The 24,077-nt window shown below is 54.1% G+C and overlaps 1 protein-coding gene across 3 annotated transcripts in view; it reads right to left on the reverse strand.

Moving 5' to 3' along the window:
* Positions 1-22,039, reverse strand: part of Dnmt3a (DNA methyltransferase 3 alpha) — a 105,459-nt gene extending 83,420 nt beyond the window's left edge. The window contains exons 1-2 of one of the 3 annotated variants that reach the window (XM_052186195.1): positions 7,652-9,305; positions 3,192-3,389 (exon numbers count right to left, since the gene is read on the reverse strand). The gene's annotated coding sequence lies outside the window, so the exon portion shown is untranslated. Of the gene's footprint in view, positions 1-3,191; positions 3,390-7,651; positions 9,306-21,408; positions 21,542-21,927 lie in introns of those variants that run through there. The other 2 variants (XM_052186193.1, XM_052186192.1) reach the window with 2 other exon arrangements.
* Positions 22,040-24,077: the final 2,038 nt, after the last annotated feature.

Here is a 24,077-nt window from a genome sequence, read left to right on the forward strand (position 1 = left end):
CCCATGATTATTTGCCTCATTTTTTGGTTTTGCTTTGTTTTTCAAGACAGTTTCTCTTTGGGTAGCCTTGGCTGTCCTGGGACCTGTAGACCAGGCTGGCCTCAACTCAGAGATCTGCCTGCCTCTGCCTCCAGAGTACTGGGATTAAAGGCGTGCACCATTGATACCCAGTGACTATTCATCATTTAATAAAAGTGGTTTGTTAAAAAGAAAAAAAATATTGACATAACTGTGCATAACTGTCATCCCAGCTACTTGGGAGGCTGAGACAGGAGGCTTGCTATGAGTTTAAGGCCAGCTTGGTCTATATAGCAAGTTTCAGGCCAGTCAAGGCTACACAGTAAGATACTGACTACAGGCGTGTGTGTGTGTGTGTGTGTGTGTGTGTGTGTGTGTGTGTGTGTGTGTAAATCTGACCTCTCCTGGTGGAGTTCTTTACCCTGCCATTTCATCATTTACGTGTGAAAACAGAAGAAAGGCACTTTCAGCCGCACAAGGTCTCACGATCTAGTCGGAGGAAGCTGGGAGAAGAGCCGGCGATACATTCGAACCAGCACGTGAGACAAGGGAAAGGATCCTTTGCTGTGCCGCTGAAAAGAGGCTATGCAGTAACCACCCGACAGTTCACTCAAGATACAGGCCTGCCAGGCCCCATCTCTGCATCTGCCAATCGACCAGGCAAGTGGCAGGGACATCCTCTAGGCCTACTCTAAAACCAGAGCCCAGGTACTGGCTATATTTGGATACTCAGTCACCTGTCCTAGTGGGCAGCCACAGGGACTGAGCAAGAGGAAGGCACAACCAATGGGTAGACAGAGGTCCACTGAGGAACATCAGGTATGACGCAACCACAGCCACGTGCCTAGAGAACAGTGGACCCAGGGCAAGGGAGTCAAGACCTCAAAACGTGGACAGAAGCATTTTCAACCCACAGTTACAGAAGGGACTAGCAATGGGTAGAGAAGACAAGTCTGAAAAAAAAAAACAAAAAAACAGAAAACAAAAAAACAAGGCAAGTACTAACTACAGGGAAAAAAACAAAAGGGAAGCTTGTTAGGCTCAGCTGTGAATAACAGTTACACTGACTTAATAATGTAATTATGTTGATTTAGCATGATGCTTACACACACACACACACACACACACATATACACACACAAATTCATGGCTTAAAAGAACAGATTTCTTAGGTGACCCCTCTGCACATTAGAAGTCATGGCAGTTCTCCTAAGGCCAGGGCCAGAGAGCTGGCAGGGCTGCATTCTTTCCTAGAGATGCTAGGAGAATCCACCTTCCCTCTTTTCCCGGCCTTTGGAGATCCTCCTTCCACCTCCAAAGCTAGCAACAGTCACCAGTCTCTCTCACCCTCACCCCTTCCCTACCACCCTGCTCCTGCCTTCATCTCTCACTTCCAAGGACCCCTGGTTCAGAAAACCCAGGATAATCTCTCCATTTCAAGGTTTAATTTAGTCACATCTGCCAATTTCTCTCTGCTCATGTGAGGTAACATATTCATAGGTTCAGGAAATTAGAATATAGTCTTTTTCTTCTCTCTCTCTCTCTCTCTCTCTCTCTCTCTCTCTCTCTCTCTCTCTCTCTCAACAAGGTTTCTCTGTGTAGCCCTGGCTGTCCTAAAACTTGCTCTGTAGACCAGGCTGGCCTCAAACTCACATAGATCTACCCACCTCTGCCTCCCTAGTGCTGGGATTAAAGAGGTGTGCCACCACTGTCTGGAGAACATGACTATATTTATTATACCTCAGACATTTACATATGTGAAGATAGGCACAACAGACACTTTTGAATGAGTATCAGAAGGCTATGATCAATAGTAAGCCTACCACAAAAACTGCTTAGAATGGCTGGGGAGAGGGAAGGGCCCACGGACCTTAAGAGAATCTACTAATCAGAGGTGGGCAGGATGGCTCAGTGGATAAGGGGCTTGCTGCCAAGGCCTGGTGGCCCGAGTTTAATACCAAGGTAGAGGGAGAGAACCGACTCCTGCAAGATGTCCTCTATACATGAGCCGTGGTATGTGTAAGTGTGCTCATGCACACAGACAGAAATAAAGTGTGAAGATTTTTCAAAAGACCTACTAGAAAGGAAATCAATTAAAATGTCTACATAGAGGAATCATAAAAGTCTTATGTGCGGAGCAGGGGCTGAAGGACTATAAAATAAGATCGCTGGAGGAAGCATCTGAGAGGATTAGAAGTGGCAGCCTCTAGGGCTGCAGAGGGATTGGCAGGCACTGTGCTGGCGTCAGATGCTCCTGCTTCCTAGACCCTCTGCTTGCTAGAACGGTGAAGTTTTCCTGGGAGGGAGCAGCACTGGGGAAAAGGCCTTCCCTCCGCTGTGACCACTGGTGGTGTGTGGCCTCCTCTCTCCTCCAGAAGACGGAGGAGCTGCTGCTATTTGTCCTCCTCTGTTCTGCGAAATCAAGTCTCACAGAGCAAACAACCCCAACTCTTTCACCCACACCATTCCATCGCCAGCTCCCTCCCTCCCAGTGTGCGCGCTCCCTCATGGACCACCCAGCCCTCCCAACGCATTACCTCCCAGTCCAGCCATGACAGCACCTCATTCTCACCACTCCCAAACTGGGGTGTCAATGCTGAACACACCCCAGCCACTGCCCCCCTCACCCGGTCTCCTGCTGGGGCCTCAAGTTGGTACCATACTCCATCCCCAACACCATCTCCACCTTCTCTCCAGGCTCAACCTCCACAATACCCCAGATCTGATGTCTCAAGTCTCTGCTCCTTCCTCGCGCCCACTTCAGCTAGGGCCTGGGCATCACCGCTCAGAACCAAAATAAATCCCGTCAGCGCCCACAGGCCTCAGTACTTGTCCACTCAAACAGGGCCGCAGCCAGAGCCCAGCTGGCCCTCCCTCTCCACCCCCAGTCTTCTGGGGATTTCTGAAGGTTTTAATTGTGCTTACATTCTTGCCCCAATACCCACCCTGGTGCACAGTGAACATGTGATCTGATAGAGCCAATCAGAGGCCTTACCTGGGACTTTTTTTTTTTTAAGCTGATGCTACAGAAGGATGAAAGGAACCAAAAGTGAGTCAGGAGCTGCCGGCCACTGTCTCAGGGCCACGCGGGACAAGGACGGCCAAGACAAAGAGCCAAGGGAAGAAGAGAAGGAATCAAAGATGACAGTTGTCAGTGTAGGGCACTAGCCCACCTGATCTGAGGAGGCTGCCGGGAGCCGGACTCAGGAGCTAGTATCAAGCTCTGGGAAGTCCTCCAGGGAGCAGGCTTGTTCAAACCTCGACCTTTTTTTCCTTTGGATCACGTTGGCCTGATACAAAGCTGAGCTTCAGGTCCCTCGGCGGTAAAACAGAGGGGAGAACAGGACTTGCCTCACAGAACCATGGAGAGACTGAAAAAGTAATGAATTAAAAATGCTTCCTAGAGTGCCTGGCACTGAGAAAACATCGATAAATCTTCACAGTTATTAGAGTCTGACTCATCCACCCACTGATTTCTCTCCCCTCTCAAAATCCCTGGAGCGCCACAAGTGGACGTTGCCACAACGTGCCACGCTTGTGAGTAGAGCTTTATGCCAGCATTTCATTCATTCTCACACACCACACCACAATCTAGAGTGAGGACTAATTTTATCCCCATTTTCCAGATGAGAAAAGTGAGGCTCCCAAACTGCCCAAGGTTGTAATTAGCAAGAGGACCAAGGATAAAATATCTTCCTGCCCATATCACAATCTCTTGTAATTAGCTCAGGACGTTTACAGCTATGTTCACTTTGGGCATAGACAGGTCAGAAAACAACTTCCACTTGTCCTACTTTCCCCGCTCAGTTTGAGTGGGTTTGTTTGTCTTTTGTTTTTTTCTTTTTGTTTTGGCTTTTTTGTTGTTGTTGGTGGTGTTTTTTGTTTTTTAGTTTTTTTTTTTGTTTGTTTGTTTGTTTTTTTTTGAGACGAAGTTTCCCTGTGTAGCCCTGGCTGTGCAGGAACTCATTCTGCAGAACTCCAACTTACAGAGATCCGTCTGGCTCTGCCTCCCGAGTGCTGGGGTTAAAGGCTTGCACCACCACCCAGGACTTAACCACAGCTTTCTAATGTAGAGATCTGCCCAAAGGAGGAGTTCATTTATTCATTCAACTCTTTGCTGAGCACCTATCATGTGACAAGCACTGAGCTTTGAGGGCGTGTGGGCTGTTGCATTCTGTCCTTGTAACAAATCTCAAAAGCATGTTCTTCTTAAACACGTCATCCATTTCGTCATCCATTTCTTTAGAGAAAGAAGGGCGGGTCCTAAGGAGCAAGCTCTGCCATCCCAGTAAAGGAGCACGGATCCAGGTCTAGCACACTCCACAGCCCTGGAAACAGGGCTGCAACCAGCAGCCCCAGAGACCTCAGCTCCTGCATAAAGGCTACCTGGCTGAGTCTCCTGTTTGAGCTGGGAAAGAGGCAGAAGTGACGCGGTGGTCGAAGCAGAAAGCTACACGGCACATCTGCCCCCTCCCCCCCCCCCCCACACACACCAGAGCATCTCTGGGTCACAAGGCTGTGTGGCTGGGTAGAAGGGACAGGGGGAGGTCTTGCTTCCACTTTTGGGTGAGATGACGTCATCGCCCATTTGCTCCCACTTTCAGAAGTGTCACTTGCACCCAGCCCACCAGCTGCCCACAGAATCCCAAAAGCCTCTGGTGACAGGCCAACAGCCCTGCCATCCTGTCCCCACTTCAGAGCCTGACTCAGGAGTCATCACGAAAGGATCTCACGCTCCGGAAAGCCTTAGCACACCAGCAGCCGCACTCATGAGCAAGCCACACCTCCCGCCACTATGGCGGCCCCGGGGGAGGGGATGAGTCTGGATCACAGACTCCTTTGCTTGCGCTAATGGTTACCATGGCACAGCCCCTAACGCAGAGAGAATAAAAGGTTTATGCCCAAAATAGATGCTGTGAAAGAGCAGGAATTGTTCTCAGGAGTCAACAGGAGCCATCACAGACTTCGTAAAGGAACGCCTGCTGCTGGGTGTGGACCACGGAGGGCTCCTGCCTCGGGCTACGCCTTATGGCAACCAAAGGGCTTCCCGAGCCAGGTCTGTGTGCCGGGTCTCCAGGGTGTCCAAGCACGAATGCCCACGGGCAGGCAGCGTGTGGTCCCAGGGGAGTTGTGTGGCAGCTTCTACCCTCTTCAGGAGCTGGTTCCTGGACCACAGTGAAGTTTTTCTCTCAAGAACGGGCCACGCTTGCCAACTGTGGAGCCTCTTCACTCACTCCCCAGACCCTTCACCTGTCTCCTGCTCCCCTCCCCATACCATACTGGAGACTCAGTCCTGACTAGAAAGCTCTCACTGGGAGGTCTCAAAATAGGTCTGTGAGGAGGTGAGACATTTGCCTGGCTTTTTGGGGCCCCTGGGGACATTGACTCAACTGTCTAAAAACATTGGCTTACCTCAATGTCTGGAGTGACTGGCCCTATTAGTAAGCATCTCTGTACACAACAGAGCCCAGGAAGATTAGAACGGAAGTTAGGAAAATCCTTCCAGTGTATCCTAGAATTTCCACTCCCTGAAGTGGGGGACAATAGAGGATCTGGCTCCTTCAGGACCGATGAAGGCTTGGGTCCCTAATGAAGTGGCACCCACTGAGGATACCACTCTCCTGGCTTCAAGTGGAGTTAATACAGGATTTTTAATGAGAGGAAACCAGACCACAAATGTGGCCTGTGAACAAACAGAAAACGCGCCTTTTGTGTATTTTCTATAATTAGGGTTACAGGCAATGGTGAGCCACTTGACATGGGTGCTAGGAACTGAACTCATGTCTTCTGGGGCAAGCAGCAAGCACTCTCAACTGCTGAGCCATCTCTCCGGCCTGATGGGGAACTCTAGCCTCTACCTCTCTAATGCTGAGGTTACAGGACTGTGCCACCATGACCAGCCAGGATTAGAATTCTGGACAGGGAGATGCACAATTGTCCTGCTGTTGAGGGAGGTCAGAAGGATAAGAAAGGTGCCCGAGGAAGCCACGTAGCCAAAGTATTAACTGAACTGTGCCAGGGGCTAGTACCCCTCATTGCCTTCTCTGTAAAAATATGTATGGGCCCTTTAAATATTTCTCCTTTGATGGCTGGCACAATGTAAAACTTAGTAGAAGACACTGGAGAGTAGGGCAGTGGTGGTGTACACCTTTAATCCCAACACTCTGGAGGCAGAGACAGGTGGATCTCTGTGAATTCAGGGCCAGCCTGATCTACAGAGTGGGTTGTAGGAAGCCTGGGATATACCCAGAAACTGTCTCAAAAACCACAGAGGATGAAGGATGGAAGAGGAGGAGGAGGAGCAGGAGGAGGAGGAGGAGCAGGAGGAGGAGGCAGCACTAGAGAGCTATTCAAGGAGGAAGCTGTCCTTCCTGGACGCTGTGTGCTGTCATAAAGGTTCCTGCATCACACAGCATCCAAATCTCAGCCTAGATGCTTTCTAGCATCACGCTCACACAGGAGACCAGTCTTCCCGGCACTCAACTCTTCATCAGTTGGCTCCGCAGGGCACAGGGCAAAGGGTGGGAGAGCAGCAGCCAGAAGCCTCCCAGCACTCCCTTGGGGAGCTAAGCAGGGTACCTCAAGGAACATGCCCTCTTTAGACCCAAAAGGTCCAGAATGCAGACATCCACTAAGACTCAGCCACATGACACTAGTGACTCCTCTGCCATCTAGGGGAGCGATGGCCACACCCTCTCCCACGAGGGCTGGCTCTCAGCCCAGAGAGCCTCTTCCCTGGGTACTCTGGAAATCACAGGAGTAGTAGCTGTTCTCACGCCTGCTCCTTGTGTATTCACCAGAGTTCGTTTTCTCTGGCTGACCGAGCCTTCTTATCCAGTCTTGTTACAGTTAATGGTTCTTCACATTAAACTTTTCTTGTTCAAACACCATGGTCTGTCTCCTGATGGACCCAGTCTGACACAGCCACTCATGTCCTCGAGGGCTTTGTCCTTCATGTCATCTGCTTGTTGGCAACCCTGCCGGCTAACCACCCCCACTTCAGGCTCTCATCGGCTCTCATGGAGGGAATGCCACAGTGAGCTGTGCCACAGGGTAAAGAGCCCCTGCTTCTGGAAGCTCACAAGCCCAAGGATCATCTGACAGCAGGGTCTCTGCTGCCCTGGCCTCTGTACTGTGTCCCGGGCTAGTGAGGAGGCAGCCCTGCCTTCACTGCTGGCCTTCTGCATTGACCTCCACTCTGCCCCCAGTTCTTCACTTAATGAGGACAGACGGACGTCCACCTGCAAGGCTCTGCCCGTCTTTATTTTCTGCTGCCCACCTGGATGCACTGGTCAAATTCTGCCGTTGAGGGGCTGGAGAGAGGTGGCTCAGAGGTTAAGAGTGCTGACTGCTCTTCTAGAGATCCAGAGTTCAATTCCCAGCAACCACATGGTGGCTGCTCACAACCATCTGTAATGAGACCTGATGCCCTCTTCTGGTGTGTCTGAAGACAGCTACGGTGTACTTATATACAATAAATAAATAAATAGATAGATAGATGAATAAATAAATAATTCTGCCCCAGGGAACCGGGCCCCTAGAGTTGGCTCTGTTCCCTAGCTTCTTCTTTCTGTGTATAGAAATGGCTATCTCCCCTTAGTCCCATGACCCAATCAATCCTCCAGTCTCTTACCCTCCAGTTCACTCCAGGACCTTGTGTCACTGGACAATAACTTTGGCGACCACACAGCATCGGGTAGGCCTGCTTGGTCTCTTCTTCCAGCCCACCCTGTCAGCAGAATGTCCACACATGAGTCCCTCAACCAAAACCTGATGTCCATGAGACGTTTACAACTGACTCTGGTGATGGATGCAGTCCTGGAGGGCATTAAAGACAACCACACAGTCCACTTACAAGGTTGAATTGTACAGAATGCAAATTTATCTTGATAAAGCTGACTTCCCCCAACTGTGAGGTGCCAATGGTTCTCACACACTGATCTGATCTTACACTGACAGCTGGCTCTGACCTCAGCTCTCCCAGCTGACCCCTTGTTTCCACAGTCTGTTCACACCATTTTCCTCTGAAAGGGGCGCCCTCCTAAGCCTCTTGAGAGCCATCCTCCAGGCTGACGCATCTCCTTCCTTTATCCCTCTCTGACCACCTACACACCCAGGGGCTCTGACAGTGTCTGTGGGTGGTCATGCAACACCTCACATGGATATAGATGTGTCTAGTTGCCCAAACACGTAAGGTCAAGGTTTGTGTCTTGTTCTTTCCCATCCAGGCAGCACATCCCATGGGGGGGGGGGGGGAGTCTGGCCTCTGTCCTGTTCTAAGTGACCCTTGAGGCAGAGAGGACCATGCAAAGTCACTCCCCTGCAGCTGTAACATCCCCAGCACAGTGCTGCAGTTGTCTAGAGCAACCCACGCCCCTAATTCTCATTCTGGGGGTCACTTGGCAGAGCCCCAAGGCATGGAAAGCCATGGGGCTGGGGCTCTAGCCCACCGTCTGCAGGCCCAAACTGACACCTGCCGTGGATCACAGGGCCCCTGCCCACAGATGCCCAGGTGAGGAGATTATAAGGATCCCAGGAAGAGTCTGGCCTCCCACCCCGTCAGAAGCTGGTTTACCTGTAACCTCTTTACCACAGTGCCCACCACTATGCTTCCCTCAGGTTCAAGGTCACCCTCTTTCTCCACAGAGCATGCCAATAACTATGGAGCTGACCACTCCTAGGCCAGAATTGGGAAGTCCCTAGAGTCTTCAGGACCAGGAGATATGGGCCGAGCCCAACTCTTCCTCAGATAGCAAGACAGGAGCGAGCAGTTCTTAGAACTCTCCACGGGTCCTGGTCTGTCTCCATACTCTCCGAAATTACCCAAACCAAGATATGGTGGAAAGAGTTGGATTTAGAAGTGTGGGGTTAAGTTTCCTAATCTGTGAAGTGAGGTGAATGAGAATCTTACAGTCTGCCTCAGATACGAGAATAGGAGGTGGATGTTTAGTTCCTGTCTGTGTGCCTGGCACATGGTATATGCTCAGCAGATGTTTGTTTTAAAAATTATTCCGTGACTCAGGATGAAAGGCCAGGTCACCTAGACTGTGTGGTAAACTAGCTCACACTCCTGTGTATCTGCTGCAGCCTGACTCAGGGTCCCAGCTTTTCCTCTAGGACAGTCTTAGAAATCTCTGTAAACGACGGGCGGTGGTGGCGCATGCCTGTAATCCCAGCACTCTGGGAGGCAGAGGCAGGCGGATTTCTGAGTTCAAGGCCAGCCTGGTCTACAGAGTGAGTTCCAGGACAGCCAGGGCTACACAGAGAAACCCTGTCTCGAAAAAACAAAATCCAAAAAACAAACAAAAAAAATCTCTGTAAGACACGCAGACCCAGATGTGTGCACACCAACAAATGCACATGGAGACCAAGCACACACAAAAGTTCAGACACACACACACACACACACAGAGAGAGAGAGAGAGAGAGAGAGAGAGAGAGAGAGAGAGAGAGAGAAGCCAAGAGCAACACAAGCGTACACAGGGTCACACAGAGACATAATGTATACACGTAGATTCACAAACAGACACACAAACACATACCTATTAGCACAGATACACATACTGAGGCATATAGACATAGAGATTGTGACACAAACACAAAAGACAAACACAGACACATGCACACAGACACAGATGGATGCACAGAGTCATACAAACAGTCACAGATGAGAAACAGACACAGGAACACACACACACACACACACACACACACACACACAGGAAAGCTCACATGGTGACCCACGAGTACTTGCCCTCCAGAAGCTACAGACCCTGGGGGACACCTGGAGCAGGGGACCTGCCGTCACCTCCACACAGATGGGAGTTTGCACATTTCACCTACTGTGTGGGCCAAAGAGGCATTTGGAAACCAGCTTGGGAAGCTCATAACCATTCACAACATTGTTCTGCAAGAAAATACAAAACATTGCCCTAGAAACAAACATTTGCAATAGAACCCTCCAAAAGCCGGGAACTGCCTGCACCAGAAAAGTAACAGAGCAAGAAGGAAAAAACAACAACAACAAAAACCGCATAAACTTGGTTTGCTTCTGCAAAATTAATACCAATTACAAAAACATTTATGTGAACTGCTTACCATTTACACCTAATTACCATGCAGAACAATTATGCATATCATTAAGAGCACACAGGATTAATTATGCTGTATGTTTCATGTGATTACACCTCCACACCCTGAGTTCATAGAGACCCAGTTTCCCCAGGGCCAGTCCAGGCTCAAGGCCCTTGCAAGGTTCTGCGGCAGATTCACAGCAAGCCACACCCAGCTACACTGCTGCCCAGGGACAGCCTGAGTAACATCATCCGCATACACACCCCTGATGAGAAGTCATCTTCGGCTAAAGACTTTAAGACACAGAGGATCTTCAAATGTCTACCAACAGGCATAGCAAGGGGGGGGGGCACAGGGTCACAACACAGCTAATGGCCCCATGGGAACCTGGCCCCACTGGCTCCAGAGGGCTGGCTCTGCAAAGACAGCCCATCCAGGTCCAGACTCCACCCCCCCCCCCCCAAGCTCACATGTGGCTCCGTGACCGGCACATCTACTCTCCCTCTCTGATCCTCTCAGCTCTCACCCTCAGTAGCCTCTCAAGTGTACTGGGGTGACCCAGGCTGGTGGCAAAGAACTGAGCACAAGGAAGTCGCTGGGCCCTGACAGAGACCATCATAGCTACAAAGGCCAGGAGACGCCATTCAGCTGTTCAGCTCACAGGACGGGAAGCAGGCATCTGCAGACTCGCCTGCTCTGTGCCAAACCGAGAACACACATGGTTGGATTTAAATCCTCAAACACCTGCGAAGCCTAAGGAGTCTTTCAGAAGAGTGAAAGAAAACAGCCAGGCTTCGCGCAAGAAACGTGGACCCGGCAAACAAACAAACATCCGTTAAAAGCCTCTGAGATGACATCCACTCTGCAGATGGCAATGTCGAGGTGGGCAGAGGCCGGGTGATCCCCTCAAGGACACCAGCCAAGGAGGCAGCAGAGCCAAGGTCAAAGCCCGTCTCCCCAGCACCAAGTCTGATGGCTCTGGCTGCTGCACTGCCTCCGCCTGAGTTCAGCAATCCCAAGGTGGCTCCCGTCCTTATCCCAGAAAGCCTGGGGAGCAGTCTCTTGATTCACAGAACACTAAAGCCTCCTTTCTCTCCAACGGTTCTTGTATCTTTTCTATTCCCTTACCAAAAAGGTTGATCCCAGATCGCCCCCTCCTCCTTTGGCAAACCCAGCCCGAGGGAGAGGGGAGAGGGGCAGCTTTACTCAAGTCCAGGGACCTTCTCAGCAGGGGACAGTACTACTTACCCAGAGGGAGCGGAGGGTTAGGCCTGAAAGCTCATCTTTTGAGGGAATCACCAAAAAGCAGACTCCCCAGTTCAAATCCCCAAACACCAGGAACACTGCCTGCCGCCTGTGACACCAGCCTGGTGAAGTCACTCCCTCCCTCACACATCAGGGCTGCCTAGCACTGAGGAAAGCAATGGCCCTTCCTCACCCATCCCACGGACGCCCCCTTCAGGCCTTCTGACGCAGGCTCTCGCCTCCTTCTGCAAGCCTGGCATGGGCCCAGCGCCAATGTCTCCCAGGAAGCAGCACCCCAGAGCCCTCATGGACTCTCCTGGGCATGCAGAAAGCAGGAAGTCACCACTGCCTCCCTTTGGAGCTCTGCCCTTGGTGCAGACCCTCCTCGTCCACCCCACTGACCCTTACATTTCTACACTGGCTAGAATGACCTTCCTTGGATGTCACCGGGGGGCGGAGGACTCCAAGTGTAACTCTCACCCTCATCTGTGGATAGCATCACAGCTTCCGCAGCCTGGCCAGGCCCTGCCCTCTAGCCTCTTCGGGCCGAATATGCCCTTGACCATCTAGCTAACTGCTCCATGCCCTTCCACTCAGCTTAGGTGTCACATCCGTCAGAAATCCCTTCAGGACGTTCCCTGCTTGTGACGGGGCTTCCCTTATGCAGTCCCAGTAAGGACACGCGCCCCCTTCCTGTTTTTTTCAAGCTGACCACAGCTGGCAATTCATCACCCATCTCTCCCCGAAGCTGCAGGGTCCTTGGGTTTCATCTTTATAACCAGCACGTGGCACCCAGGAGGCCTTTCGGAAGTGAAGAACAGAGCAAGGGCCTCCGGAGAAAGCTGAAAGGCTGCTCGACCTACCACAACGGGGCCTGAGTTTAAGATGCCAAGCTGTTGGGAGGGTGTTGACCGGAGAAAATGCAGAGGCCCTGCCCAGCCCTACTGGGCTTTTAAGATGAGCCTCCAGTACCAGGCAGGGCCCTCGGGCTCCTACCAGCCAGACCAAGAACCACAGGCCTCTGTGAGGAGAAGGCAACAACGATCACACTGTTTATGGCAATAAAACCATCAGAAGCCATTGCAGTGCCACTCGCCCAAGCTTGTTATGGTCTAGACCCTCCCACGCTCTAGACTATGGACAAAGCCAGTAGGGCCAGCAGGACCACAGCCCATAAGAGACTGGGCGCCGGGGCAAGAGTCTCTATAGCCAATGCCTGGCTTTGCATTGGGAGTAACCAAGAGACCATGGAGGTAGCTCAGGAAATGAAGATTTCTGCTGTCGAACCAAACCTAACTTGAGTTTGGTGTCCAGGACCCATGTATGGTGGGCAGAGAGAACAGATATCCCACAGGTTGTCCTGGTCCCCACACATGTGCCTGCCCCCCCCCCCCCAATTTATAAATCGTTATATAAATGACCCTCTTCCCTTCATCTTAGGGGTGATGAAAATAGGTGCTTTGTAGGCTCTCACAGCTAAAGGCCTTCATGAAGGTTCCCTTATTCATGGACCACTGTATAATGAACCTCACTTTATAAAAAGGGGGCTTTCTTCCTGGGTACCTATGTGTGGCTGTAAGATGAGGACTCTGTCCTCATTCGGTTTACAGAGAAAGCCTGCAGCTCAAAGCTGCTCAGGACCAGGCTGCAAATGAGTCTCAGCAGCTGAAGGTGCCAACCCCATAGGGGCTGCCTGACCCTTTGTCACACACCAGCACGGAACTACGGTCTGGTCAGCACAGGGACAAGCCCTGGGCTTCCTTCCATGCTGGGTTTGTTTCTTCTCCCAGTCTTAGCCCTTCTAGTTCTATCTGCAGCAGGGCAGCCAGATCCAAGAGGGGCCCACGGACATGGCAGGGAGAGAACTGAGGGAGGTAAGGTGAGCCCGGGACTGTGGCCACACAACTGGCCATGGGCTTCCCAGGGCAGCAGGGTGACCAGGAAAGGGATGCTTATGTCCCTTTGCTTACGTCCCCGCCCTCTGCTGTCACCCAGCCTGCTGCTTCCCACCTCCTCAGGAGCTCCTGGATCCCTCATAGGAGGCAAGTTCTACAGATGCTCCTGTATGTGGCAGGGCCTTCTGACAACACGATCATCCTTGAGTGTGGCCTCTCCAGGTGCTCTACAGAGATGTGGGCTGAGAGACCTGCCCTCCACCCCTGGCTGGATCTTTAGCTATGCCTTTAACACCCAGGGGACAATTTGGGTGACTAGCCACTGCAACGATGCCTTTCAGGGGCATTTTCAAAGAGTTCTCCCCCACCCTGGTCCCAGCTTTGTTCACTGTCCCTGGGAACTGAGTACAAGCAAGATCCCCTGCTCTCTGCCCTTCTCCGGACCCAGGCCTCTTCCTGCATATAGACTAAGTCACCTAGAAATTTAAGCTAATTTCTTTCTACTTATTAATATCTTATCATTTATTTATTTGGAATTTTGTTTTATTTGAAACAGTCTATGTAGACCAAGTGGGCCTCAAACTCACAGAGAGCCTCACGCTTGTTTTCCAAGTACTAGGATGTATATGTGTGTGTGTGTGTGTGTGTGGCTGACTGAGCTCTGCTCTCCAGGCTTGTGTGCATCCACTAAGCTATCGCTCTCTGGCTGTCTTGCTGCATTTCCGGATTTTTATCCACAGGCTTCGCAAAGGTTTGATTTTTTTCTGTGTCTGCAGATTGCTCCCAAAACCTCACGCAGTATCTGTTGCCAGTGCTTGTCCCAATCACCGTGCCCCACCTACGTTAGGACTCCTATTAACCCTGCACTGCAACTGCTCCACACCTGAGGTCTCCTTTTAGAGACCTTCCTTCAACAGAAGTAGCCCAGGCTGCCCTCACATTCACTATGTAGACAGAGGAAGCCCTTGAACTCATGATCCTCGTGCCTCTACCTCCCAAATGTGTGTACCACAAAGTCCAGCTGTTTTGAGATAGTGTCTCACTCTGTAGTCCAGGCTGGCCCTTAGACTCTCAGCAGTTTTCCTGCTTCAGCCTCATGAGTGCTGTGGTCATAGTCTTGAGCTCCACGCCTGGTTTCTGTTGGTTATTTTCCCTCACAGGCAGCTATGCTCTGAGGCCTGGATTCCCTGGTCCCAGCTACTGAGGATGAAGACCTCCATACTGCAGATTCTCCCTCTACTACGAGAGTTCCTAGATAGAATATGGCTCTATATCACCCCCTTTTAAGGGACGTCTTTTTAATTTTTTGTTGTTGTAACTACAAACAAACAAAGTCATGTTTTTCAGAGAATACAAAACACATTAAAAAAGGTTCTATTCTTGATGACAGGTTGGTATGTCCCTAGAGGGAAATCTTTCATATGCATTCATTAACCTATAAATGTAATTTTTTTCTTTGAGACAGACTGTCACTTATGTAGTCCTGACGTTCCTGGAACTCACTGTGTGGACTAGACTGGCCTCGAACTCACAAGACTCGCCTGTCTGTCTGTCTGTCTCCCTCCCTTTCTTCCTTTTTCCCCAAGACAAGGCTTCTGTGTAGCCCTTGCTGTTCTATAAACCAGGCTGGTCTCAAAATTCAGAGATCCAGTTACCACTGCCTCCTGAAACCTTGGATAAAAGGTGTGCACCACCACCTGACTTTTTTTTTTTTAAATTAAATTTGTCCCACATGGCCAGGCGGTGGTGGTGCACACCTGTAATCCCAGCACTCTGGGAGGCAGAAGCAGGCGGATTTCTGAGTTTGAGACCAGCCTGGTCTACAGAGTGAGTTCCAGGACAGCCAGGGCTATACAGAGAAACCCTGCCTCGGGAGGGGGAACCAAATCCAAAAAACCAAAAAAAAAAAAAAAAAAAAAAAAAGAAAAAAAGAAAAAAAATTTGTCCCATATGGTGTAAGACTCCCACAGGTGTCCTTTTAAATTCCACATACTTGTCATACATGTGTTTAACATACACACATGCCAAAGATAATAAGATTTTAAACAGTTTTAAGACTGAGTTATACCTCCAGCACTTGAAAAGCAGAAAAGCAGAGAATTCAAGGCCAGTCTGGTCTGTAATAGGTGAGAGATTACATTAACTACATCGAAATTTGGGGTGAGCCAACAGCACCTCAAGGACATTCGACCAATCAGAATAGATCCCCTCACTGGACTCTGTTAGCCACACAGGCCCATTCCATCAGGAGGCCTCCTCTCCACAGCTTCTGCCACCTGAGGTGTGAGGATGCCTGTGCCTGGCCTGGGCAGGTTACACTGTTGGGCACTTCCTGGAGTCTTTTTGGAGACAGAGAAGGCATGCTTCAGTGTCATGGCCACTTGGACAATCTCAATGAAGGAGCCCATTGCCAGCCAATAGTTCAGCCCACAAGTGTGACCCCCTCAGTCCCACAGTCACCAGCCCAAGTTTCTCATGTTATTTCTCAGAATGGAAGTGTCTTCTGCTCCAGTGTCCACCTCCAGGGGAAGAAGAGGCCAGGACCACGTACGGAAGTTCATGTTGGAATCCCAGCAGGCTAAGGGCAGAGTGCCGTGAATATAGGGCTAGCCTTGGCTAAAGTGAGACATTGCCTCAAAACTCCAAAACAAACAAACAAACAAACAAACAAAAACCATCCCACTTTGTTAGGAGCAGGAGACCCCGACCTCTGTCCAGTAACTGGCTATAAGATGGCCACCTGTCCATCCCAACTGCGTACCGAGACAGGACAGTTAACATGCTCAGAATTTAAAATGACCTTGATATTTGAAACAGGATCAATAGGAACGACCACAGCAAAGAGAAAATGGGAAACTGGTCCTGTATCTGAATAAGGTCAAGAAGCCTTAGGAGTCAGAGGGGTCCACAGGACAGTTGCAGGGCAGAGCAACAGTCACTGTGGAAAAGTAATCCCTCCATAACAGGATTCAGCAGGAAAGCCCTAGGTCAGGCTTGGAGGGCCCTGTGCCTCCCCTTCCTGTGGAGCAGCACCCACACCTGTCACCTGTTGGTGTAGACTAGCCATCTAGGCCTCTCCCTGGGACAGGGAAAGGAGGGTCAGGGAGGGCAAAGCTTTTGCAGCAAGATGCTGTGATTATATCTCTTTTCCTTCTAATCCTGTCCTGGATGCGGGAGGGTCTCTGCCTGGGAGCGTGGACAACAGGGGACATAGAGACCTGAGACCGGAACAACAGGGACTCTTCAGCTTGCCATCCACACGGCTGTTTGCGGTAGCAGCCGAGGACCTCCAGTAGGCCTTCCCCCAGCTGCCAAGACCCCCTGGGGCCACACAACCAACCCAGCTTCCCTGCCCCAAGTCTGAGCTCTTAAGCCCCAGACTACAGACTGTGAAGAATCAGGATCCTGCACCACTTGGGCTCAGCTGGCCTAGCCTGCTTTCCCTCCACCCCCCTGCAGGGAGGCTTAGTCCTTTCTTGGGCACACACAGGAGTCACTAAGTGCAGGGACCCTCTCTCCAAACTACTGGGGAGCCCTACCCAAGACCCCAGCACCTCCCAGCCCCCCCACCTCCCCAGCCGTCCACCATGAGCTGGCTTCCTCACACTGCAGCTGCCCTAGATGATGCTCTTCCCCTACCCTACTCCTGGGCTTTGAGGCTCTCGGGGTTGACCCTTCCTCCTGGAAGCCTGCCCTGACTCTCTCAGCTAGCAGTGACCTCCCTCTCCAGCGCCCTGCATTATTAATTAGTTGGGTACTCCTCAACTCGGGCACTGGGCCCTGCTCACAGGAAATGCCCAGCAAATAAAATCTCAGACAAGCGGAAGCAAACATGAAGGAAAATTCTATGGAATGCAAGGCAGAGTGAAAATACAAAGCTGGAAGCAGCTCGGGACTGAAGGTGCTCGAACAACCTCAACCTGTTGACAAAGCTATTTGTGAGAACGGAAGCACACTGCCAAGATTTCCAAGCATTGTCAGCACCGTCCTCATAAAACCAAGGCTTTATGAAAGAGACAGGAAAGTGGGTGGGGCTTTTCAAAACGCACCCCCTCAGGCACCCCAAATGCAGAGAGCAGGGCTAAGATGGTGACTGGCTCTTCCACAGATCCTGGCACCAGCAGCTGAGTCCCACAGCTAGGCTTAGTCGAGAACTGCCTCCCCCCTAACTCAGAGACCCTTGCTTACAACTCGAGGACCTGACTCACATAAAGCAAGCTGTGTGTCCATACATGTCTGCGCAAATATGCAGACACACAGCATGGACCCCATGTCGCCCACACAATTAGCCAAAGGGAGGCAGCTCGGACACCACACGGATCTCAGCAAAAGACCTGTACTAATGCAACTCACTTGGTTCATTTCTTAGGGAAAAACATAATCAACAAGACAAACGAAGCCAGATGCGCCTCACCCCAGATACAAGAGAGGCTGACGAAGGCTGAAGAAGGTTTGAGACTGGGTAAGTGTGATTTCAAAAAGAAAAAAAAAAAAAAGACAAATGACCCCAATAAGCCTTTAAAGTTTACACAAACTCCCTTATAACGCCAGCACTTGGGAGGCGAAGGCTAAAAACTGAGTCGAAGGCCAGGCTTGACTACACAGCAAGACCCTATCTCAAGGGCGGGAGGGGACAGGAGGAGAATGGGAAGGAACCAGGCACCTTGAATTTTCTATAAAGCCCTGGTGGGGAGCAGCAGAGTCCCTGCAGAAACGCAGCCCTGCTGAGAAAGCTGAGCTTCTAAAATGGAGTCACGGCCAAGTCCCCCAAGGACCACAGTGCAGCGCTGACTTCTCCCAGCCAGACCTGCTCCTTGGCGGGAGGGGAGGAGGTGGTGAAGGGGGCCCTAGGCCAGCAACTGGGGGCGGCAGTGAGTGCTCAGGGGGCAGAGCCAAACCACCCCCACAGAGCCCCAACCCAGCTCATAGTGCTCCAGGAGCTCCCGACGCCCTTCCTAAGGGAGCGCTCCTGGAGACATCTTAGAAGAGGGCCCACCATCTGAAAGGCAAGGCTGTGTGTGACAAGACTCCCTTTTCTATCTGGCCCCCTGAAATGGAAATCTCGAGGGAATCTGGGAAAGAAGGGTCTGAGGGGAAGCTGAACTCTCCAGGTGCTCTATAAACAAGTAGTGGCCACCGGAGGCCTATAACCAGGCAATAACCACTGGACTAACCAACTGAAGGGCTAAGAGAGAGTCACGTCCTGGGAGAGCCGGGAGCCTGATCAAGCCACCCTCCTCACGGGAGCCCACTGAGTGAACAGAACACCCAGGACTCCCCAGAAGGCTGATCACCTGCAGTTCCCCCCACCCAGAGAGGGTGGGCAAGAATCCTCCAGCTCACCTTGTCTCCTGCTAGCTTGTGGGAAAGAAGAATGGTGGACAAGGCACAGACAGGACGGTCAACTACCCTTAGGGACTGAGGGACTTACAACAGATTGGCCTGGAGATGACCCTTGCAAGTTACCCCACACACATTTCCACACACGCCCCTTCAGGCGAGCACCAAGCGGAGAGGCTGTATGTTACCTCCTCTGCAGTCAGACCCGACACACCAACACATCATCCCTCCCCTCCCTGCCAAAGCCCACCCCCTGGCAGCCCCTACCTTCTCCATTACCACGACCGTGGAGGGAAAACAGACCACCATTCTGGGTCTGAAATTCCATCAGGAAAATCAGAGCCATAGAATTTCAAAGTTGGAGTGGGCCTGCAAGCTGCACTTAACCCCCCACCCCACAGAAGAATCCTGCCTGCAGACTCCTGACAGATGGCCATTGGAGGCCTCTCTCAGGCTCCTCCACTGTGGAAGGCAGACCTTGCATGTGGCGATTCTCATTCCTGGAGTCTAAAGCGGGGATACACCTTTCCTCAGGTTAGGCTCCCGGCGAACACTAGAGAGCCTGGGTCAAGTAACAAGGAAGTTTGGGCCATCATGAGCCCAGGAATCAGGAGCTGTAGATTTGATGGGGGAGGGGCACAAAGATAAAGCACCAAGAGGAGGAGGGCTCCGAGAGGCAGCAGGGCCTAGAGAAGGGGGCCACAAGTTGGCCCTGGGGCCCCTACCTGGTCTGTCTGTCTGTCTCTCTCTCTCACACACATAGACACACACACTTCGACAGAATTACCTGTCAACAGCTCCACTACGGCTTTAATGGACCCCAGAGGCAGAGGGGACAAGGCAGCTTGCCACCAAAGCCCACAGGGACATCCACAACCCAATTGTCCAAAGGCAAGTGACTGCTCTAACTACCTGCAAATGGCCCCTGCCAGCACAGAGGACAGGCCAAAGAGGGTCCGCCAGGCTGCTGGGCTTCCCAAATCCCACAGGCCATTCCTAACACCCCAGCAACGCAAGAACAGCTCCCCAGGTTGCAGCTGTCACATCTGCCTGAGGGAGGAGGCACAGTGGAGCAGCACCTGATCCCAGAATCCCTGCGCAGCCTGCCCAGGAGGAGGTTCAGCCGCTGGCAGCTCACAGTGAAACATGAAGACTGAACTGTCCCCGGGGATGCTGGTGGCAGTCTCTGGGCACAGCAGTGAGGGGCAAGCTGGGTCACTCGGCCGAAGATACTCCTCCCCAAGGCTCCTGTCCCTCTAGTTTGAGAGGGGGCAGTTGTGCAGTCCCTAGCCCGCCCTTCCTCTCCAGCCCTACGCAGGCCAGAACTGCCCAGCTGGGTGCAAGACGCCATCTTAGGTCAAGGTGCAGCCACAGAAGGCTCCCCTTGGGAGCCCGGGAAGGGAGCTCTGAGACCCAGTAGAAACCTACTCCCACCCAGGGGTGCCCACACCTACTCGGCTGGCCTTGCAGGAAAAGAGGAAAGGAGGGGTTGCAGAGACAGGGGGAGAGCAACTGAGTGGGGAGCGAAGGGAGAGGGTGCCCCCAAGAAGGCAGGCTCCAGGAAAGCAAAATGAAGTTTGGCAGCCATAGGGCTGCGGGCCCCGCGAAGAGGGGATGGGGGAGGCCGGGGGCGGGCCCTGGACGCACGCCAGCTCAGTCCGCGCCAACGAGGGAGGGCATGACGGCGTGGAGTGGGGAGCTCGGGTGAGGGCGGGACACGGACCGCGGCCGGCGCCGATCAGAGGCTCGGGGGTCTCCCGAGGTGCGGGCAACATGGGGGCTGAGACCCCCGATCCGCAGCCTCGGCGAGGCCTCGTCCTTCACTGTGCAGATGCGAAGCTTTCAAGGACACGTCTACACCGGCCCGGCGGGGGTGCGTGTGAGTGTGTGAAGGGGGAGTCTGCTGCAGGGGGCGACCCCGGCATCCCCCCCGGAGTCATCTCCAGCCTTGCTGCTCCCGCCCCCGCACCTTCCAGTCCGCCGCGGCCGGGGCCCGGGGATCCTCGCCCACTCCCGCCCCGCCCCCACACTGCGGCGCCGCCGCCACCGCCGCCCCGCTCCCACGGCCCGCAGCGGGGGCAGGGAGGAGCCGGGCGCGACGCCCCCCCACGCCGTTCCGCCTGGCCTCCGCGGGAGCGTGCGCCCCCCGAGCGGGCACGCTCCCCACGCGCGCGCCCCTCCCAGGCCCGCCGGCGCCCCGCACCCCCAAGCCACAGGTGGCCGCGGGAAGATCGTGACGCCGCGCTCCCCGGCGCGGGCCCCGGCCGCCCCTGGGCCCTGCCGGGGGCCTCCAGGGTCCCCCCGCCGCGCCGAGCCTCCAGGCCCGGGGGAGGGGCGGGGCGGGGCGCGGGGCCCGGGTCGTGCCAGGCTGCCATTTTCTGCCGTGGCCACGGCGCTCCCCGGCCGCCCGCGCCCCTTCCCCCTCCCCCTCCCGCCGCCCGATTCCGGCTCGGGTCCGCACCCCGCAGCGCACTGCCGCAGGCCGGGCCCGGGCCCCCAGGCGGGGGCAGAGCCCGGAAGGCGGAGGCGGCGGGGCCCTGCCGCAGCGCGCGTCGGGCGGCGCGCAGGCCGGCCGAGGCCCCCCGCGGCATTGTACGGACTTGAACTTGAGCCCGGGCCGGGCGGGGGCGCCGAGGGGCGTCCGCGGCGGAGGAGGCGCGCAGGAGAGGAGCGGCGGGCGAGCTGCGGGGACATAAACAAACCTTCGGCCCGGGCCGTCCGCGCTCGCAGCCCCGCGCGCCGAGTTGCGGGGTCCGAGCCGCGCTCCCCACCGCCTTGCTGCGCCCTCCCGCCCGCCCGCCCTCCCAGCTCCGGGGCCGCAGGCCGTGCTGGTTACCGTGTGGCCCGGCGGGTCGGGCGGCCCGGCTCGCCCTGCTGCCGCGGCGCCGCGTCCCGGCTCGTCCTCTGCTCGCGCCGCCGCCCGCGCCGCCTCCCGGCCCGCCCGCTGCCTGCCGCGCTCCCTCCCTCCGTCGCTGTCGCGCTCCCTCTCTCCGCCTCCTCCGCCGGGTCCCCCCCGCCCGCCCCTTCTCTCCGCCTTCCTCCTTCCCTCCCTCCGGCCGCCCGCCGCCCAGGCCTCCGCCCGCCGCTCGCCCCCCGTGGCCGCGCTGGCTCCGGCACGGGCGCTGCAGAGCCGCCCGGGAGGCAACACCGGGGGCCCCCGGGGCGCCGCGGCGGGAGCGACCCGAGCCGCGGGCGGTCCTAGCGCCCCCGGCCGGAGGAGCGGGTTCGGGACCCCGCCGCGCCCGGGCTGCAGCGCTCCGGGCCGGGCACCCCGCCGGAGCCGCGCTCCCGGCCGCCCCGTGCCCCACGGGTGGTCCCCCGGCCGCAACCTCCCCACCTTGCGGCGCCCCTCTACCTGGCGCGGCTTCTGCGCTGGGTGCCCGCATCCAGCACTGGTGGCAGGGACAGCTGCCCCTCCTCTCCCGGGCCGGTGTCAAGTGCCTCCCCCTGCCGCCCGCGGAGCCCCCGGCGGCCTTCGCCCTGCAGTTCTCCCGACCTCCACCAGAGCCCACTGCGCTCTGCGCGTCTCAGCACTGGGGCTGGGGACAGCAGCGCCTGCCCAGCCGCGTCGCCACCCTCAGCCAGGTGCCGCGGTGGCCAGACGGCTGCACACGGCCAAGGTCGGAGCGCCTGGCGCCTCGAGGCCATCCTAGGGGCTCCATCACCGTTATGGAGTGGGCTCCCTAGAAGGTACTAAGCTTCCTGTACCTTGAGGTCCAAAAAGAGTTGGATGTCCTCAGGTGGGCTCCGGAAAGATCTGAAGAGGTGGGAGGCTGAACTAAATGACATTGAAGGCTTGCCTCCTCCAGCTGTAAGATTCTCCGCAGACCTGCACTAGACCTGGCTCCCTCAGGGTGGGGGTGCTCTCAGGGCTCCAGGTCTGTAGTGCTCACCTCTCCGGCTACCATCACTGGAGCCTGGCGCTGGATCCCCTGACTCCCAGCCTCCTTGTCAGGCTCCTCCCTCCTGCCACTGGACAGCACCATCCATCCAGCCCTTCAGTGCCCCAGTGTCCCCAGTTGCATCTCGCACACCCACGTCACAGTTATTTGCAGACCCTCAATGCTGAAGCAGGTCCCCATACAACACACCCTACCTAGCACACATCACCCCCTTGAGAGACACAGGGACAGTTGCCTAATTCGTTGAAATACAGAGCCATCCTTCACATTGCAGGGCACCGCACCGTTACCCCTCAGTCTTCCCCACCCCAAAGCAACTGTCCTGACCTTTCCTAATGTCACCCACCTCATAGCTCCCCCTGACCCTCGCTACTGGCGTTGATTTCCGCCACCCATATCCATTCACCTGGCTGGTTTTAAGACTTGTCATGCCCTGTGAGGACAAGGACACCGTTTGCCTTCGGTACAGCTTAGCACCCACACATGCTACGTCCTCATAAACGTTGCTTGAATGACTGTATGAACTGCAGGCTTCCTGTGTCCAAATCCACAGCCCTCCAAATGATGCTCCCAGCTTGACTAAGGACAAGACCATTTTAGAGAAAGGCCTCAACTTAAAGAGTTTTATGGCACTACCTCTTTTAAGAGCAGCCACCCGCCACCAGACACACTTTTATCTTGTCAAGTGACTTGTACTGTCCCTGCTTTCCAGCAAAGAAGCCCATGCTTGGACTGGGGGTGGAGCTTGGTGGGAGAGTGTTTGCTTGGTAATCTCTAAGTCTTGTGTTCAGTCTTCAACACCACAAACAAAAAGCCCACCATTAGACTGGAGAGAGGCTCAAGAGTCCAAAGCACTGGCCGCTATTCCAGAGGATCGGGGTTCAGTTCTCGGCACCCACATGCCGGTTCACCACTGCTTATTAACTTCAGATCCAGAGGATATGGCAGGGCATATCACGTGGTACACAGACACGGGTGCAAGAGAAACATGCTTATGCGCATAAGCTTTTAAAGCCGGCAAGGCTTAACCCTGAGTGGGAAGTGGCAGAGCAAGGGTTAAGTCCAGGTTCCTTTGACTCAGATCAGCATATTAAAGTGAGAAGAAGCCAAAACTGACCCAGAGAGCCAAATGTAAGTCTGTCTTCAGGACTGACGGTGCTGTCGCTGGGAGCCTCCTCGGAGGCGTGAGATGTCTGTTGCTAGTGTACTGAGCCCCACAGTAACTATGTTAGCGGAGTTTCGGCCAGTGTGTCGCGTTTGCAGGTCCACTCTTGGCTCTAGACACCAACACGGAGTCTTTGGTCCTGAGGAGGAGCACGTCAGTGCTGCATGACCCTCTTCAGAGTGTGCTGGGTTCTGCTGAGATGGGCTTAGCCTTTAGGCTCTGTCATAGTTTGAAGTGTCCCTCTAGACAGGCTTGCTCATTAACGGGCTGGCCCTTTAAAGGGCTAGCCCTCTGCAGGTGGTGGGGTTTTGTTGTTTTGTAGGTTTTGGTTTTAGTTTTGTTATTATTGTTTGGTTATTTTTGAGACAGAGTCTCTATTATGTAGCCTTAGCTGTCCTGAAACTGTCTCACACCCAGAGAGATCCATCTGTCTCTGCC

The sequence above is a fragment of the Apodemus sylvaticus genome, chromosome 6, assembly GCF_947179515.1.
Source record: "Apodemus sylvaticus chromosome 6, mApoSyl1.1, whole genome shotgun sequence".
Classification (NCBI taxonomy): domain Eukaryota; kingdom Metazoa; phylum Chordata; class Mammalia; order Rodentia; family Muridae; genus Apodemus; species Apodemus sylvaticus.